At 48.3% G+C, this 19,379-nt stretch overlaps 1 protein-coding gene and 1 long non-coding RNA gene across 3 annotated transcripts in view; one reads left to right on the top strand and one right to left on the bottom strand.

Moving 5' to 3' along the window:
- The window catches only part of Cacng2 (calcium voltage-gated channel auxiliary subunit gamma 2), a 127,002-nt gene that overhangs the window by 68,091 nt on the left and 39,532 nt on the right, over positions 1 to 19,379 (bottom strand). The gene's annotated exons all lie outside the window — the stretch shown is intronic.
- Positions 4,278 to 9,406, top strand: LOC142844696 (uncharacterized). The gene is made up of 3 exons (XR_012909762.1): positions 4,278 to 4,507; positions 7,684 to 7,781; positions 9,262 to 9,406. It is a non-coding gene; the product is annotated as an uncharacterized LOC142844696 (long non-coding RNA).

The raw sequence follows: 19,379 nt of genomic DNA, 5'->3' as shown, positions 1-19,379 counted from the left end.
CAGCGAGATGGCTTTGTGAGTAAAGGCACTTGTCTCATAGCGTGGTGACCTGAGTTCGATCCCTGGAACCCATGTAAACGTGGAAGGAGTTTGCTCACAGACTTTGTCTTTGACCTCTGCACACATGCTGTGGAGAGTGGAAGTGTGTACTCATGCACACGCACAGACACACACTGTGACACACACACAGACACAGACACACACACACGTCCCTGGATCTTACCGTCCAATCATACCTTTTCTCTCAAAGTCCATATTGTGCCTTCATCCCCTCCAATCCCTTCCTCTGCCTTTTCTTCCTCCTCCTTCACCTTCTTCCTGCTGTTTCCTCCTCTTCGTCCTCTCATCCATTCCCTTTCTCTCCCTCCTCCTCACCACCTCTTCCTTATCTTCCTCCTCTCCTTCCTCCTTTGGTACTGGAGGTGGATTCCAGGCCGTGGCAGTGCTGGCACTTTTGGGCTCTGCCCCCAGCCCTGGTCACTTTTTGATAATTTCTTGCTGTCTCTTTCTTTGCAGTTAATCTTGCTGCTGTTGGCTTTTGGTCTTCCTTTTCTGTAACTTTTCGAGGTCAGGGGGCAGCAAGGTTCTGCTCCTCATGCACCTCCAGCTCCTCACCCCCACTTGGCATGTGGCAGATTTTTCAATAAGCATTTAAAAAGTTTGTTGAATGAATGCTCGGTTCCCCAGGATTGTCAGCATCAGCCCTGGCAATGTGGTGCCCACGAGCATATTTATAGACTCCAGTTCTTCCTAATGCAGTTTTCCATTTATTCACCCCTGAGTCATTTCCATCAATATTTACTAAGCACCAACTGGGTGTTGTTGAAGATGTAAAAAGTGGCTGAGAGAAACGTGCCAGCCCCCCAGCAGCTCAGTGTAGGTAGAGTAGATAGGGAAGCACCTAAGGTCAAGAGACTGAGTTTCTATTTCCAGGTCAAGAGTTTCCAAATTTGGCCCACAGACCTTGTGATTATAGAGCTGTGTGACAGTGGGCTAGTCACTTCCCTTCTCTGGTCATCTCATGCACAAAATGGGATTGATGACATCTGTCTTAGTCACTGTTCTAGTTCTTTGAAGAGACACCATGACCAAGGCAGTTTATAGAAGAAAGCATTAAATTGGGGGCTGGCTTACAGTTTCAGAGGGTGAGTCCATGACTACCATGGTGGGGAGCATGGCAGCAGGCAGACATGGTGCTGGAGCAGCAGCTGAGAGCTCACTCACATCTTATCCAAAAGTTGGAAGGGAGGAGAGAGAGAGAGAGAGAGAGAGAGAGAGAGAGAGAGAGAGAGAGAGAGAGAGAGAGAGAGAGAGAGAGAAGACTGGGCCTTTGAAACTTTACCCAGCAAGGCCACACCTCCTAATCCTTCCCCAAACTGGGAACCAAACATTCAAATCAACAAGCCTATGGTGCCATCCTCATTCAAACCTCCTCAACATCAAGTTTGCATGGCCAACCTGATGTACTGTACAGAAAAGCACCTAAGGGCAGAGTTCACAGTAGAGAAGAGGCTACTGTGGCCGCTGCAGGATGCTTTGATCAGGCGGGGCACAGAGTGAAGCAGGACAAGCCTACTGAGGTGGGAAGGGTCACCGGCTCCTGCAACTGAGTACGCACTGCTGAGGCAGGCAAGTTAGGTGGGTGAGCCTGAGAACAGTGAAGGACCTAGGTCCTGACCCTGTAGCGTTTCTTAGCAGCCCTTGATTTTGCCTCTTCCTTAAGAGGTGCATTCCTATTTCCATTCATGTCTGAGTGACCATACCCTCCTCCACCGACTCCTCTTTCCTATTATCTACCCTGTTTCCATCCTTGCCCTTTCTATATAGGCTTCTAGGGACCTCTTTCCCCTCAGGCTGGAGATGATGAAGGAGGACTGGGAACATCTCTCATCCATCATGTGGGATTGGAGCTAGTGTTTTTTTTTTTTTCTCCAGCCTGGTCAACCTCTCCCCATGCCCGGGGCACTTCCAGCACAGATAGACAAGGCTAAAGTCCATGGTGGGGTTTTGTTAGCTCCTCAGGGAGAGATGGGTAGCCTAAGGTCACCTCAGCTGACTTCCACCCTGTCTAGGAAGCCCCTTGCAGCACTCTTGAGAGAGGTGCAGTCCCTGCACGGACCCTCCGTGGTACCCTGCGGTACCACTGAGTTTATATGGGCGGTTTAAATAGGCGCCAATCATGTGAGCTTCAGTCTCCAGACTCCAGTTCCATCTTTCAGGTAAACAGATGGAGCAAACCCAAGAGGAAGGAGGAACTTTAGGAACTCAAAATGCTGGGGGCCACAACCCGGGCCCACACAGGGACCTGAACACACAGCTGCACCTGCTCTCACGTGTTGGACAGAATGCCAGCAGCAGCTTCCTCACCGGCTGATCTGAGAACAGGCACAGGTTGTGTGGGAGAAGGTAGAACACCATAGCACCCATGGAAGAGCTACCGAGGACTGGCTATTCTTATTCTCTCTTAGACTACTCCCAATGGAAGGACCAAGAGATTCCCACCTCTGGAATCCAGCTGTTTCCTAGATGCAGAGCAGGGCTTTTTATTATGTGGAGACACACACGCCTGTGATATCCGAGACAGCCAGTGCTCTGCAGCAGGTAGCTTGTGCAGCCAGTGCGCTACAGCAGGTAGCTTGTGGGGCTCCATTACCCTCGGTAACCATGTCTCCTTTCTTTGCCTCAGTTTCCCCATCTTCAGGGTAGGTTCATAAACACACGCCACAGAGTTACACCTACACAGGTAGCAGCACCAATGTGTCTGAATGCCAAACGGAGAAGCATGGCTTGTTTGCTCGGGCTTCCCAAGCTTCCTCAAATGTTTAGTTTTATTTCCAGCGTGGCAACCCACCCAGTCCATGAGCCTCCCCTCTTTTGCTTTGTGCATATCTCCATTTCTCTCCTACATCTTTTCCCTTTTTCCTTTATTCTTCTCAAAACATACCAAGTTCCCAGGACCTTTGCGCTTGCTGCTATTCTGCCGCCCTGCAATATCTTTCTTATCTTTCTCGTAGATATTTCCCAAGGCTTACTTATTCCAAGTGCAGGAATTACAGTTGTACATCCCCATAGTAGACAATAAGTGCTTTTTGAAAGAATGAAAACTGTATTATTTTACTGACTATATTTATGAAGAGGTGCTGGTTCATGGTAGGTGTTTGATACATGTGCGTTTTTTTAAAAAACTTATGTGTATGTCTGACAATTCATGTGGGTGTATGTGCATGTGTGTGCACATGGGTGCAGAGACCTGGAGTTGATAGTGGGTTTTGTTGTCCACCTATTTGTGAGACAAGATCTCTTACTGGCCTTGAACTTGCTAAGGAAGCTGGCCTGACTGGCCATCAAGCACAAGGTACCTGCCTGTCTCTGTCTCCCCAGCTCTGGGATTACAAGCACACACCACCACGCCCAAACTTGGTTATGTTGGTCCTTGAGATCAGATTCAGGTCCTCATGCTTTTGGGGAAAGAGCCTTGTTGATGGAGCCATCTTACCAACTCTATATGTAAGTTTTTAATGCTTTCAGTATCAAACTTGGTATGTGTTTATAAAGCACCCTCCTTTGGGAAGGGTAGCATGCCAATTTAAATCCATACCAGAGGCTGTAGAGATAGCTTAGGGGCGATTAAGACTGCCTACTGCTTTGGTGGCAGATCCAAGTTCAATTTCCAGTTTCCACATTGGGTGGTTCATAGCAACCACCTTTGACTCTAATTTTAAGGGGTCTGATGCCTCGAGCCTCCAAAGGCTCCTGCTCCCACATGCACACAATAGCATACAGACACAGGCACACACACACACACACGCACACACACACACACACACACACACACACACACACACAATTTAAAACAAAATTTAAATTCACACCAGACTCCAGGAAAAGGGCCTCGTTGAGACCCTGAGCGAAGCAAACCAGGGGCCCTGTCTTCACTTGCTAAGCAATTTTGCCTCTGGCCAGCTCTGTTTATGTCTTGGTGTGTGCCGATTCTCCAGGCAATTGAATTACATTACCCTTTTCATTCTTATAATACGAACAGAATTCAGATGCGGTATTTGATGATGTCTTGTCTATCGCCCGGCTTTGGGACTGCCTGGCTCGCTGCGGCAAATTCCTGTCAACCAGAGGGCTGCTGCGCCTCTGCCACAGCGCCAGCATCTCCACGGAAAAGCCCGGCCATTTAGTTTATGTCTCAGAAATGAATTTTTATTTCATTGGCTTAATCTTTAGAGGCATTCAGAAAACGCCTGCTTATTCCCAGGGTGGCTTCCAAGGCAAGATTCTCATAAGAAGACGAGAACTGGAAAAGCTCCTGAAGAGGGAGAAATACAAGCGCTCCCTGCCTGGCTGCGATTGCTGTTTGTACCACACCTGCTGAGACAAAGAAGAGCCCAGACTGGATTCCCTCCAGAAACCGGAAGGGAAGCTCAGTCCAAGTGGGGAGGGAGTCCAAGGCTGACACACTCAGGGGGCCCGGGGAGACAGGAGCACCTGCCTTCTCCAGGTATCTGTCCCTAAAATCAAAGGCCTGGGTTGGATGATTGAAATGCATAAGTCTGCACTCAGCTGGTGAGGGTTGGGGGACTTGCTGCTCTGCCAGGGATGGGGGATTCGAACATGTCTCCCCCCATTCCCACCCAGCACATTTATATTGCCTAATACTTTGTCATGATTGACTAGCAGTGTTGGAGCCTCTGCTGTGGCCCAGGGAAGGATCCAGTCTTCCAGGGGAACCTCCTGTCAGATTGTGGCAGGCTGGGTTCCAGAGCTAGAAGGGGCGTGGCTTTTCAGGGACTAATCTTACGACTGTAGTTTGCACCGAACTGGCAAATGTCTGCTTGCTCTTTAGGGCTGTGATCCTACCCTGCTCTGTCTTCTGTACTCAGACAGAAGGAAAAGGCAGTGCACACTTCCAGGAGGATGGTCACAAGATATCTTCAGGCTGATGGTCTGGCAGGGGCTCCTGTGATCCCGGATGACTAGCAGTGTGGTGGCAGCCATTACTAGAGTCAAGCTTTGCAGTTCTCTCAACACAGGGCCCCTCTGAACACCAGTAAGAGACAGACATAAGTGAGAACAGATGTCTCCTGAGCTTTGAACAGCCACCTGGGAGATAGGAGAGTTGACAAGAGCGGACTTTCTCTTCTCTATTCTCCTATTCTCTTTCCCTCCCTCCCTCCCTCCCTCCTTCCCTCCCTCCCTCCATCCCCTTCCTTCCTTCCTCCCTCCCTCCATTCCTTCCTTCTTTCTTTCCTCCCTTGATCTTCTTCCTTCACCTTCTTCTATCCTCCTTCCTTCGTCTGCTTCTTCCTTTTCACCTCCCATCCTTTCTTCCCTTGACGGTTATCATCTACCCATCCTTTATCTTTCTATCAGCTATCAATCATCTGTTTGTCTACCAACCTTTTAAGCATCACAACAACTATTTCATGAGCCCTTAGCTCACACTTTATGCTGTCCTAGTCTTTTGGGGCCACAGCAACAAATGAAATAGACAAAGCTCGCTCAGCTCGGCTTCCTAGGTTCTAATGATCTATGTCTCGCCATCCATCACACACAGTGATCTTTCGTGACATAAACAATAAAAATCACAGGGAGTCACAATCGAAGAGTGTCAATCAGAGAGGAAGGTCGAGACTAGAGGAGAAACAAACACCAGCAGGAGGCCAGTGGCCTGTACAGTTACTTTCGCTGTTTGGGAACTGGGTGGGAAGCATTCAGGGTAGTGTGTGTGTGTGTGTGTGTGTGTGTGTGTGCATGCATGTACCGGTTCAGCCCTGTACCCTATTTTCCTCCTCAGTAAAACATGTTCTCTAATCACATGGCCTTATTTAAGCTTCAGGATAATGTCACCATTTAGTTTCCATCCATTGCACAGACTAAAAGAATGAGGTGTTAAAAGACTTAAGAACCTCGCTCAAGATCCCCCGACCACACATTACCTCTCTTACAGGACAGTCAGAAAGGCACATAGTGGCCCTTGGCAAAGGCCTGATTGACATGGAAGAGAATCTGGGGGAAGCTGATTAAAAGGGAGCGGCAGGCCCACATGCAATGGAGAAACTGAAGTCAAGTTTGGAATCCATTAGCTTTGAGGCCCGAGGCACCTGAAGTGCTCGCCTGAGAAGAAAAGTGGAACCGGCGGGTCCCAGGCTGGAGTTGACCTGGTCTCTTGGCCTGAAAGCACTGCAGTTAGTTCTTGCCCACAAAAGCTTGATCCTAGGAAGGGAAGAAGGAACAAATACGTCCAGTTGACCCCTGCCTGCTCCTGGGCCCAGCCAGGTGGAAGCCAGTTGGAAGTTCCCCCAGAATCCCTGGGTTGCCTAAGTACGGCCCAGAGGACGCTGTCCAAGGTGCTGAAGCAGATCTAGGCGCTGTACCCTGGTGCACAGCTCCTGGGAAGCATATGGAAAAACTTCTGTGGCCAGCTTGCAAGTGTTCAAGTTCACTGCCCTGCCCTGTTAATGTCAACCCTAAGAGGTAGCCGGGTGACTCTGGGCACATTTCTCTCTCTCTCTCTCTCTCTCTCTCTCTCTCTCTCTCTCTCTCTCTCCCTCTCTCCGTCCCTCCCTCCCTCCCTTCTTCTTATTCCCTCCCCTGCCCTATCTTTCTGGCAGAATCTCACTATGCAGTCTTAACTGACTTGGAACTCACTATGTAGACCAGCCTGGCCTTGAACTCACAGAGATTTGCCTATTTCTGTCTTCTGGGTGCTGGGATTAAAGGACTGTGCCCTCATATCTGTCCTGAAAACATTTCTTAAACTTTCTATTCCCCTTCTCCTCACTTGTAAAATTATAATGATGGTGATGATGGTGATAATGATACTATCAATTACAATAATAGTTTTGGTTCCCAAAAGAGTTGCTGCAAAGATAAACTGAGTTACCACCTCTTATAATCTTAGCAGTGCCTGGAATCTCTCTCTCTCTCTCTCTCTCTCTCTCTCTCTCTCTCTCTCTCTCTCTCTCTCTCTCTCTCGTGGTGTGTGTAAAAACTTCGCTACATTCCTTAAGGCAAAGATGCTTGGTAATGGGGTTATCTCTAGGATGACAACAAGCCCGGTGGAGCTATGCCATGCCATGGATAGATTGAGCCCTAGGGGAGCAGTGATGACTGATGACAGAAAAAAAATCGTTCTCTTCTCCCTTCCTATCACATCCACATGTCAAGACGGAAGCCTGCCCCACATCTAGTTTTCTGTTGCTTCTTAGAATCCTGAGGGCTTCCCTTGTGGTCTAAGGTCCCAGGTCCTCTGTGCTGTTTGGTTTCTAAACAGCTGTAAGGGAGCCCAGAGGTGAGCATGCACCAGTGTTTCTGCATTTCTTAGCCTCCATGGGGGATGTTAGGAGTCTAATTTACCATTGTTTACAAAACACCTGAGAATCTTCTAGTAAAAGTTTCTATGGGAACATGAGCCCTGTACTATTGTTACATGTTTTTATTATATTTGTCTTCAAAGTGTCTGTATTGGCTAGGGGTAGAGGGGACTCTGTTCTCTCCCTCGGTGGTGATGATGGGGATAAGGCTTTGATTTAAGAATGACCCTTTGTGAGTTTTAAGCTACTCTGTGGAGACACCATGTCTCCAGCAGAGCACGAAGCTCGTAAGGAAAGCTGTGGGTGGGGTTCCTTTCTCACCCTTGCTCTTTCTGAGGTCACAGAGTTTCCATTTCCACAGACAAATGTGGAGAGGAGCATAAGAGCAACATCAAGTCCCCACTTAAAAAGGCCCAGAATGCATTTCAATACCGAACATCCTGCATAGAGGCAGCTCTTGTGAGTATAACTTCTCTCTCAATGTTTCCTAATATTTTAGCAACATTAGGTTAGAGAAATTCAAAGTTTGAGGCAGAAATAAAGGAAGGTGGGTTAGGATTAGGGTCTTAGGAGTTCTATTACTGCAAAGAAACAGTATGATCAACAAGCAAATTGGGAGGAAAGGGTTTATCTGACTTACACTTCCACAGCGCTGTTTGTTATCAAAGGAAGTCAGGGCAGGAGCTCAAACAGGGCAATAACCTGGAGGCAGGCGCTGATGCAGAAACCATGGGGTGCTATTTACTGACTTCCTCCCCATGGCTTTTATATATATATATATATTCAAGAAATACATAGATCTCACTCAGGATCACCAGCCCAGGGATAGCACCACCCACAAAGGACTGGGCCCTCCCATATCTGTCACTAAGGAAACACCTCACACTCTGTGTACGGCCTGGTCTTACGGAGCATTTTCTCAGCTGAGGCTCCCTCTTCTCCGGTAACTCTAGCTTGTGTCAAGTTGACATAAACCCAGCCGGCCTAGTGGGGACGATGTAAACTCTACTGGGTAAAGTTACATGTTGGGCTGATGCATCTACCACATAACTCCTGCACCTCAGACCCCACTGCAGAAGAAGGGGAGGGAAGATCGGAAGAGCCAGAGGCACAGGGAGTTTGCTGGGAGACCGTGTGCTCTAGTGATGCTGCACCCGTGAAGTTTCACCAACACGACTGCCTACACATGAGCTGAACGAGGACCATGATAGGGCATGGACAGGACAGAGCTCACGAGGCCTCAAGCCCAGACAAAGAATGACAGGCAGCTAAGGAATCCCGAGAGAAGAAGAAACCGTCTTCCCCAGGGAAGAGCACAACCAGTTATCCAGTACCAATGGTCAGCCCTGAAAACACACACACAAAGCAGCCTTATAGAGACTGTGCTTATGTATATATAAATAACTGAAGAAAAAGAGGCCACAGTTGAAAGAGAGCCAGGGGGTCACATAGGAGGGTTTGGTGAGAGGAAAGGGAAATGGGAAACGATATAATTCCTTTATAATCACAAAAATATTATTTAAAAACTTTAAAGTTACACGTTGGGCTTCTCAGGAAAGAAAAGGCCATCCAAAAAGCTGGCCACAGTGAGCTGCTTGCGATCCAGGCATCTAGAAGGCAGAGAGGCAGGGTTTTCATGCACATGAGGCCAGCCTGGGCTCCATAGTGAAACTCTGTCTCAAAAAGAGACAATTTCACTTGGCTTGATTTTGCGTGAAACGACTGTCACATCTGGGAAAGGTTTTGCCATGGTCACATAGTCACCTTCTTTTCACTGTCTGCCTTCACTTCACTATTTGTGTGTGTGTGAGATGTGTGTCTGTTTATAGAATATGTGTACACGTGTGCATCCAGACGAGTGAGTTTGTGTGTGTGTGAACTAGCAGTTGGCATCGGCCATCTTCCCAACCACTCTCGATTTCTCTGTTTTCAGAAACAGACCTTGCTGAACCTGGAGCTCACCAACTTGGCTAGACTGGCTGGGCAGCAAGCTGCAGGAACCCTCCTGTCGCCGCACCACAATGCTGAGGTCACAGGCACAATTGCCACGATTTCAGCTAGGGATACAAACACAGGACCTCATCTCTGCACACCGAGTACTTTACCCACCGAGTCATCTTTTCCTGACCCCAGATTTAGCCATTTTCTAAAGTAGAGAATCTCTATTTACCAGGTATGATTGACTGCAGCCAGTGTACACGACTTTTCCTTGCAAGTGTGTTTCCTAATTCAAATCTGAAATAAGGACATTGGCCACAGCATGCTGAAGACAACATGCATTGGAATTCAACTTCCCAATGACAGAGGGAGACGTCAGGCTCATGAGCAGCCTGCACAATGAGTTGAATCCGAGTGAGGTAAGAACATGAGCCTCTGCCATCAGCAGTGCTGCGGCCATGTCTTAGCAATCATCTGGAGAGAAATGGATTGGCAATCAGTAAATCAGTAGTGTGTGTGCGCGCGTGCGCACACGTGTGTGCATTTTAGTAAATTAAAGAAGCCTATTTCAATCTGGAAAGTTGAGTAGATATTTGCTTGTTTTCTGTGAAAACCTGGAACACAGCCATTTTCTTATCTCCCACAGGCGCCCCGAGGCTCAGTCAGGCCATGCATTCCCAAACCACCTACTTTGCTGCCCGCCTTTCCCCTCACCCCTATTTCCAGCTGCAGCCCTGGATGTCCTGCCATGTCTGACACGTTGAGTTCTCTCAAATAATAAAGAACAAAGGAGGAGAGGCATGAGTGTGCTGGAGGGATGGGGCTTCTGGTTTTAGAGTTTTGCACAGGCTGGCTGCACTGGTCTGCTGCCAGGGGCAGGCAGGGGTTCTCTCAAATCTCCATCAGGTTTCAGTTGGCTCTGAGCTGCTGTGGAGGGCCTCTGTTCCTAGTGGGTGAACCACGCTGCCAGCGATGGGTCAGTGGACTGATTCTTGTGCGTCTTGGTGTTCGGTCCTCTGGATCTCACGTGTACGTGGCTGTGTTTGGGAGTATTGATTCCAAAGCCTTCTGCTTCCTGTTATCATCTTAGTGAAGCCATCTTTATCTCTCGTCTGGAGGGTGGTAGTGACTTCCTCAAAGACCCATTTTTAATCCCTCTTGCTTATTCCCATCCCATTATTGGCACCAGAGCCAAAAAGAATGCTTACAATGGAGATCTGATGGCATCCACTCCAGGTTTCTTTCCATCACTTTGCCTTCCTGCTTGGTCCTTACTGATCTCTGTTTGTTCTCCTGCCTCAGGACCTTTGCACACATGGTTCCCTCAATTTTGACCACTCTTTTCTTGCGCATCTGTGACTTAGTTACCATCCCTCTTCTTCTGATATGGCTAACCCTCCAGCTGCACATCTTCCCAACTCTCTTTGTGTTTCATTGACATTGGTCAGCACCTGATGTAGTTGCATGTGTGTGTGTGTGTGTACATCTGTGTGCGCACGCGCGCATGTGCATGCATGCACGTAACTGGACCCACTGTGGCTTCCTGCTCTGTCCTCAGAACTGAGGCACACAGTGGAGATTGAGAACTACGAAGTGACTGGATGACTCTGAGATAAACATAAGATCCTCGTTGGATGAGGCAAGAGCCGGGAGAGCAGTCTCTGTGGCACACACCTCTCATTAGGCCACAGAGAAGGCGCACGTCAGCTGCACCGCATGACAGCTTCATTCAGCTCTCCTACCAGCACATCCCTGCTCTCAGCCTGAGAAATTCTGCAAGCCCTTGCCCGGCAGAAGTCCAGGCCTTTGTAAGACACCCGCCTATTTGTGGCAAGTGTCCAACAAGCCTATCACAAAATGAAAAAGAAAATTTCCAAGTTGAGCAACTGAGAAAGTCAGCCTTGGTGCTGGTCATCTTTCCAGGCGGAAGGGGTCACTCAGAGTTGGGTGGCGTGGCCCGCACTAGGCAAAGGCTGCCCTCAGAACATGATATAAATGGCTGTCCTTCACCATGTTCCCCCTGAGAAGTCTGTTTGTCCTGAGACCATTCAGATTTCACCCCTTATTCAGAACATCCCGACAAGCACACACGGAGGAGGTGTGTGTCTCTCTGCCTTGAACCACAGGCTGCTTCCCACTTCTCGCCTCTCCCCTTCTCTCTGGGTCTCCTGGTGCACACTCCTCCATCTGCCCTTGCTGGACCTAACAGCATGACTTTTCTTTTGACTTGTCAGTGAACAACACTACTGAAGTCCCTGAAGATTCAAATAGAAGATCATGGTTTCCCTTTTCTCTCTGATACCCACTGCATCTCACCCAACAAGTTTTGTCCCCAAACTGTCCCTTTTCTCCAACTCCTCCATCCCAATAACACTGTTTCCCATATGGGGTCCTCTCTGTCTTCAGGGTCCATGTAACTAGGAGATTCACTAAGAAAGACGATTCAAGGGTTCAGAGAGATGGCTTAGAGGGTAAGGGTGTCTACCACCAAGCCTGATGACCAAAGTTTGATCTCTGGGGCCCACCCCAGTGGAAGGAGAGAACCAACTTCTATACATGTGCCAAGGCATGCCCACACATGCAGACACACACAATGCTACACACACACACACACACACACACACGTGTGCACGGGAGCATTTATGCATGCACACACAAGTAAAATAATAAATAAATGTAATTTTAAAAATTAAAAAAATAAAAGCCATTCAGACTTTCTTCCAATCCTACAGAGCCCCCCAGAGGCTTGTCTCACACTCCCCGCTTCAGCGATGCTTGGGGGACCTTCCCTCCCTTCCAGCCTGACACCTCTCTGAGGGCATCTCAGATGGGCACCTACTCCCACCCTCTGCTTCCTAGAAAACCCATATTTCCATTCCTCTCTGAAGATCAGGTTGAAAGACTTGGATCCTCATTTCCCTCCCCGTTCACGCCCAGATTCCCAGTAGTCAGCAGAGGCAGCCATCTGCCCTTCTAGAAGGTGTCCCCCAGCCAGTACCACTATGGTGGCTGCCCCTGAGTCCTGCCTAGATGGTGGCAGCTGCCTGAGTTGTCATTCTGTCTGAATTTATCCTCTTCCCATCGTCCCTCCTCCCCTACACTCCTTCATTCAGTTCTTAATCCATGACGTGTCAGAGCAATGCTAAAACGTGAGTCAGGCAGGGCCACCTTTCTGGAAGTTCCTTTAGCAGGGGTGTCCAGCATTTTGACATTGTGACACAATGTTGTCATCTGCAAAGTTCGCGCTTGAGAATGGTGTGACTGGGTTACAAAAAGACCAATTTCATAGTATTTTGAGTAAGTTCACAGTTTGGTGTTGAGTGTCTTTTATAGCCATCCTTAGCAGCATTCAGCCTGCAGGGAATGGGCTAGACACACGTGGCAGTGGCTGTCACCTCGTGTGGAGTCAAAGCTAACATCCTTCTCACACGACTGTTCCTTGACACTGCTACCCCTGTAGTCTCACCCCTGCATTTCTGGCTTCGCTCTAGACACAGTGGCCTCTGTGCTGGTCTGAAACACTACCTCAGGACCTTTGTGCTTGCTGGTTCCTCTCCTCAGGCATCTTTCCTTACTATGTATCATTGATTTGTGATTTGCCAGATGACATTTCTTCCTTTCTCTCCTTCAGTTGTATTTATTCAGTGTTACTAAGACCTTCCTCGTTTACCCTGTATAATAGCTAACTGCATTTCCCTGGAAAAAGGAGCCCATTAAATAAAGTGGTGTGTGTGTGTGTGTGTGTGTGTGTGTGTGTGTGTGTGTGCCTGCAGACTACAGAGGCCAGAATGGGGCAGAATGGGGCACTGGATCCTGGAGCAGGACTTACAGGCAGTTATGAGTCTACAGATATGGGTTCTGGGAACTGAACCCAGTCCTCGGCAAGCTCTCTTAACTGTTGAGCCAGTTAAGACCCAGAAAGCCCACGTTTTACATTTATTTTCTTCCTGTGCATTTGCCTCTATGTGGCTTGCAAGGCTGGCTTCAAGTAGCTTTGTGAACTGGACAATTACATGGGCCTTGTGTCTAGAACCCTGTATTGGTTTGTTTCTGTCTTGAAACTCTTTATATGCATATAAACACATGTGCCATATATTTTGAACAATGCACTCGCAAATTCATTGAATGGGGCGCCGCACATCATGTTCATGGCTTCTGGGAACAGGCTCTGCAGTTTACGTATTATATTCCTTTGGTTCCCCTCCTCTACTTGAGTGTGAGTGAGCTCCTCCCATCCCAAAGCACAGCAGATGCTCAGGTTGGACTCGCAAAAGGAATGAATCTCTAAGTGAATCTAGCAGGGACCAGGGGTGTGATAGCAAAACTTTCCCTTTCTTCAAATGAGCTAGTCAAGTCCTCCCTGGGCTTGTGTCTGTGTCCTCACTTTAATCTGTTCATGCTAAGAAGCCCGGCACGCTTTAGCCCACAAATAACCCTTTGTTCTTGAAGTTTTCAACCCTTGCTTCTGAGAACTCTACAATGACACCCTTTGCTGTGACATATTCTTGGGGGATTCTAGGGGACTTTGAGGAATCAGAAGTCAAAATCTAGATAGTACCATCCAGGATGAAATGCTGTCAGAACCTCAGGCTGGTACAAGCATCCCACCAAGGCAGATCCACGATGACTCTGGTGATTGTTATTGATACGAATCCCTCAGGGTCATCTAGAATGTTCACATATTGATTTCTTCCCAAGCTGGGCCATTTGGTTACAAGGGAGGAAACACACTTGGCATTTGGCTCATCTATGGAGAGAACCAGCTGGCTGCACTCTGTCCTGACTGAGCTCTTGCCACCCGAGAGTCTAAGTCTTCATTGTGGAGACTCAAAAAAAGGCATTGAGGGGAGCAGGGAGGCAGAGTAGAAGGGAACCCAGATCCTCATCCCTGGGAGAGCTGTGATGGGGATGGGGGCAGAAGCTGGGTAGGGCTGAGGAATGGATAAGTTTAGTGAAGGAGACTCAGAAATGGGAACCATCATTTGGGGCTAATTTTTTTTAAATGAGAAATTGCTTTCTAAAAAATATCAAATGGAAAAAAAGCGTATTTAACAAACGGTGCTGGTATAACTGGATATCAACATGTAGAAGAATGAAAATAGACCCATATCTATCACCATGCACAAAACTCAAGTCTAAATGGATCGAAGAACTCAACATAAAGCCAGCCACATCGAACCTTATAGAAGAGAAAATGGGAAATACACTTGAACACATTGGCACAGGAGACCAGTTCCTAAATAGAACCCAAGTAACACAGACACTGAGAGAAACAATTAATAAACGGGACTCCTGAAACTAAAAAACTCCTATAAAGCAAAGGACATGGTCAACAAGACAAAACAACAACCTACAGAATGGGAAAAGATATTCACTAAGCCCACATCAGACAGAGGTCTGATCCCCAAAATACACAAAGAACTCAAGAAATTGGTCATCAAAAGAATGAATAATCCAATAAAAAAATGGAGTACAGACCTAAACAGAGAACTCTCAACAGAGGAATCTAAAATGGCTAAAAGACACTTAAGGAAATGTTCAACATCTTTAGTCATCAGAGAAAAGCAAATCAAAACAACTCTGAGATTCCATCTTACACCTGTAAGAATGGCCAAGATCAAAATCACTGATGACAACTTATGCTGGAGAGGTTGTGGGGAAAAGGGAACACTCCTGCATTGCTAGTGGGAATGCAAGCTGGTACAGCCCCCTTGGATGTCAGTGTGGCAATTTCTCAGAAAATTAGGAAACAACCTTCCTCAAGACAATACCACTTTTGGGTATTATCCAAAGGATGCTTAATCACCACAAGAACATGTGCTCAACTATGTTCATAGCAGCATTGTTTGTCCTAGCCAGAACCTGGAAACAACCTAAATGCCTCTCGACCGAAGAATGGATAAGGAAAATGTGGTACATTTACACAATGGAGTACTACACAGCAGAAAAAAATAATGACAGCTTGAATTTTGCAGGCAAATGGATGGAGCTAGAAAACATCATTTTGGACCCATACACAGAAAGATAATTATCACATGTACTCACTCATAGGTGGTTTTTAAACATAAAGCAAACCAGCCCACAAATCACAATCCCAGAGAACCTAGACAACAATGAGGACCCTAAGAGAGACTTACATAGATCTAATCTACATGGGAAGTAGAAAAAGACAAGATCTCATAAGTAAATAGGGAGCATGGGGACCTTAGGAGAGGGTTGAAGGGAAGGGGAGGGGAGCAGAGAAAAATGTAGAACTCAATAAAAATCAATAAAAAATTTAAAAAAGAAATTGTTTTCTAATTACTCTTTGATTGGTTTTCTCTAACTCCCTGTGTTTCATCTTATGTAGCCCAGGCTGGCCTTGAGCTCACTGTGTAGCTGATAATACCCTTGATCTCCTGATTACCGTGCTTCCTCCTCCTGAGTGTTGACATTCTAGGTGAGCATCACGGTGTCTACAGACCTGATGGGCTTAATACACGGTTCTTTGCAGAGCCGAGCCACTCAGAGGCCGGCCATGTGTCTGGGCCACACAAGCTCAGCTTGCTGGGTTTGGGACACAGCAGCTCTGGTTCTGGAACCACCAACTCCTCCTGCAGAGGTCTTGGTGGGCTGAAGGAAGGATGGGCCAAGAATCACATTTCTGCTAAAGCTTCCCTGGACTCCCGAAGAAATGAGCCAGCGTGTAGGGGTCCACACAGTGGTTCTCACGCTCATGCTGTGCCCTGTGGGAGCTAGTCACATAGCAGGTTATAGTTGTATAGATTCAACCCAGACCTAGGCCCACGGTGGTCAGAAAACAGAAGGCCCCCAGAAAAGCTGGAAAGTTAACTGCGGCTACGCTTTACTCAAGGCTCTCAAACCTTTTAAAACCAGGAACTTAAGAGAGTCAGGAAGTCAGTTCCCCAGCAGGTAAGCAGGGAAATCCATGAAGGGAGAGACCAGGCCTTGACCAAGTTTGCAGGCATTTTGGACTAAGCAGGACTCCAAACTTAAACAAACCTTTGGCTTCTGTTCTTTTCTAGTGACCCACATGGAAACCATAAGTGATCCCACCCTGTTTTCAGCACAAAGCCTGTATCCTACATTTCCTTCCCCCTCCTAATCTAAGCCAGCTCCTCTCGTGCCTGGGACACTGTGATGGCCCCTACTTGATTTCTCTGCTCCAGCTGGGGTCACATGACCTCCTGTCCACCCACCAGCCAATCATGAATGTCTTGTCCATGACATTTCTCCCACCACCCCCATGGCTCCCACTATGCTCAGAAACAGAGCCAAGTCTTTCTACCCTGCCCCCAACCTGTCCCTTCCCATGACCACCTTGCCTTTAGGGACAGTGACGTCTTTGTACTTCCTTCAGCAAACTACATTCATCTATGTAGTTCATCCTCTACACGCAGGAGCGTTCTTTCCTTCTCTTTCTTTTGGAGTTCTTCTCATGAAAGCCCCTGGGGCCTCCCCGGTTGGCCCCAACCCCATCCAGTTCTTCTCTCTGCTGGCCTCTATGGGCTGGTTGGCTATCTCCTCTCTGAGAATGAGGACTTTCATGAGAGCCTGGGCTTTTGTTTGCTTTGTTTACTGTTGGATCCTGGTGTTGGGAGTAGAGATGGGCCCCATGAGATTGGAGGATCGGTATCACAGTCCTCCAGTGGTGAGAGCAGGTCTTCTCAGGCCACTTCTTTTGCTTGATGTCGTATGCTGTGGTGGTTTTGTGTAAAATGCCTGTGGCTCCATGGCTGGGGACTAATGCTGATTCCTTGCTTTTTTGGTTTTGTTTTGTTTTAAATCTTTTTCAGGGGAGGTCAATGGTCATGGAAGACCAATGGTACAAAATAGAGAGGGACCTGGCTGTGGTCAGCAGTAGACAGCAAACACAGGAACCTCAAAGGAAAAAAGCCACTAGCAAGAAAGGCACGGGCTGCTTGTGGGTTCAGTAGGAAAGAGGAGGATCTCGGCTCTGAAAGTCTCTGTCTGGGAGAAGGGCTGTGAGGGAGCCCTGAAAGCTGGGCTGGAGGTTATAGGGTCTGGAGTTGCTTCTGTTTGAGAATGTCTCATGGCTTCAGGGTTACCCCAAGATTTCATTTGAGAGTCACACTCTGTGGTTGTAATTTTTAAAACTTAGAATAATGGAGAGCAGTAAGTTTGCCTGGTGAATGTGGACAGTCCTGTGATGAGGATAATGCTCAGGTTTATGTTTCCTCTGTCAGGACCAGCAGAGAAGCTTCTCTGGAATAATGGGTGAGTTCCTAGAACTCTGGGCCTCTGGGAAGCCAGCGAGTGGTAACATCTGAGTCTTGGTTCTCTGCTTCAAGTGTCTGCTGGCCTGAGAGGACTGTGCAGCCCAGAATACATAGGGACTGTGAGTCTGGGGGGGGGGACAGTCTTAGAGACTTGTCACACGCGAATGTGTCAGTGTGCACTGCTAGACAAGGTGTCATGGGGAGCATCCCTGCGGCTCAGCCCCACCACTCTGCTGACTTTTCAGAGGCAGAGCCCCTCCCCAACCCTGGTTGTCTTGCCCCTGCATTAGAAGCCCCTGGGCAGGCCCACGCTTGTGCCTCTAGCACAAGGCTTTGCATTAGTGCTGTAGAGAGGTTTGTGAGAGGCCGGAGGACACGGAACTGAAGACAGTTACAAGCAAGACCTCGAAAAGCTACGGGGGGTGAACAAATACTGGAGGGTGAAGTTGAGCATGAGGCAGGAAGGAAAAACTATGTGGAGGAAGATGGAACCCTAAATCCAAGGTCAGGGCAGATGGCGTCTTAGTGTAACAGAAGGGGCAGGGAATGCCATGTACACTGTACAGACTTGGAGACAACTGTGGGGCCTCAGAGATGGAGGACATAGAGGATTCTCGTAGGCTTCTAACCAGGATCCTAAAATGATCACCACTGACTGCCATTGTTCCCAGTTTCCAGGAGACGAAGATCAAGGTCAGAGGTTGAACTGACGATGTGCAGGCCAGCTCCTGGCATCTGGACATTGGGCTAGGACTCAGATGCCAGACCTGGCACACAGGTCTTTTTAAAAAAATCCCTCCTTCCTTTTCTTCCTTCATCATGTCCCTCTCCAGACCCAGCTCAAATGCCAGGAGCTCACAGGGACCAGAACAGGACCCTTGATGTCCACTTGGAGTCTTCTGTGCTGGGTGTGTATAGAGAGGGAACGGTGGCATGCTTCTAGACTGAGCCCGTTCTTTGGGTGTAGTTTATAGGAGACATTGGAACCCCACATGGGAAAGGCAGGGAACAGCAGGCTTCGGGGGAGGGCTCTGCAGGGAGTCAACCTGAGTTCTAACTTGGTGGAAAGAAGTGAGAGAAAGAGAGAGAGAGAGAGAGAGAGAGAGAGAGAGAGAGAGAGAGAGAGAGGGCTCAACCTCAACAGGATCCCTTTCATCCCAGCATAAATCCAGCTTCCCGGAGGGGTGATCAATTGAAAGGGGATGCACATCCCACTACACAGTGGCAAGATGCTCAAGGCCTTGGGAATCTAAAGATTGGTCGGGGCATGCTATTGTGTCCTAGTGGACACAGGTGTGGGCCTGTCCATGGACCTCCAATGCAAGATTAAGGCCACCAGACAGGAGCTCTCTACCACTGAGGACTCAGCAAAGGCCCTAGGGCGGTGTAGGTGGGTGTGGCCCCCAGGCCATCCTGCTGTCTTTTCTCCGGGAGAGGCTTTTGTACAGAAGACTTTGCCTTGGGTATAAGAAAGACCTGGGCTCAAATGCCAACTGGTACCAACTGCTAGGGCCCAGGAGCAGATGGGGCACCTTGTCTGTCCATGTACCTTCCCAGCTGTCCCCCAGAGGAGCCCCTGCCAGCCCAGCTCCTCTTGCCGCAGACTGCCTGAGTAAGCGGCCCCCAGAAGTGCCTGACTCAGTCATCTTGGCTCACTGCCAGTGGAGCTGCAGGGACGACAGTGGCCTGGTACCTCCCAGTTTGGTCTGACTGTCCAGCCTCTTCTGGGAAGCAAGAAGGACACACTCCCATCATGCCCCTGCTCTCGGACCCTGTACAAACTCCAGCCTCCTAGGTCAACCTCTCCACCCACAGCCCAGCCCCAGCGAGCTTTCTTGCATGGATTTGCATGTTTATGTGTCATTGTCCCTCACTAGGC

The sequence above is a fragment of the Microtus pennsylvanicus genome, chromosome 2 (genome assembly GCF_037038515.1).
Source record: "Microtus pennsylvanicus isolate mMicPen1 chromosome 2, mMicPen1.hap1, whole genome shotgun sequence".
Taxonomy (NCBI): domain Eukaryota; kingdom Metazoa; phylum Chordata; class Mammalia; order Rodentia; family Cricetidae; genus Microtus; species Microtus pennsylvanicus.
Note: the sequence above shows the minus strand (reverse complement) of the source record. Positions and strands in the feature narration are given on the sequence as shown.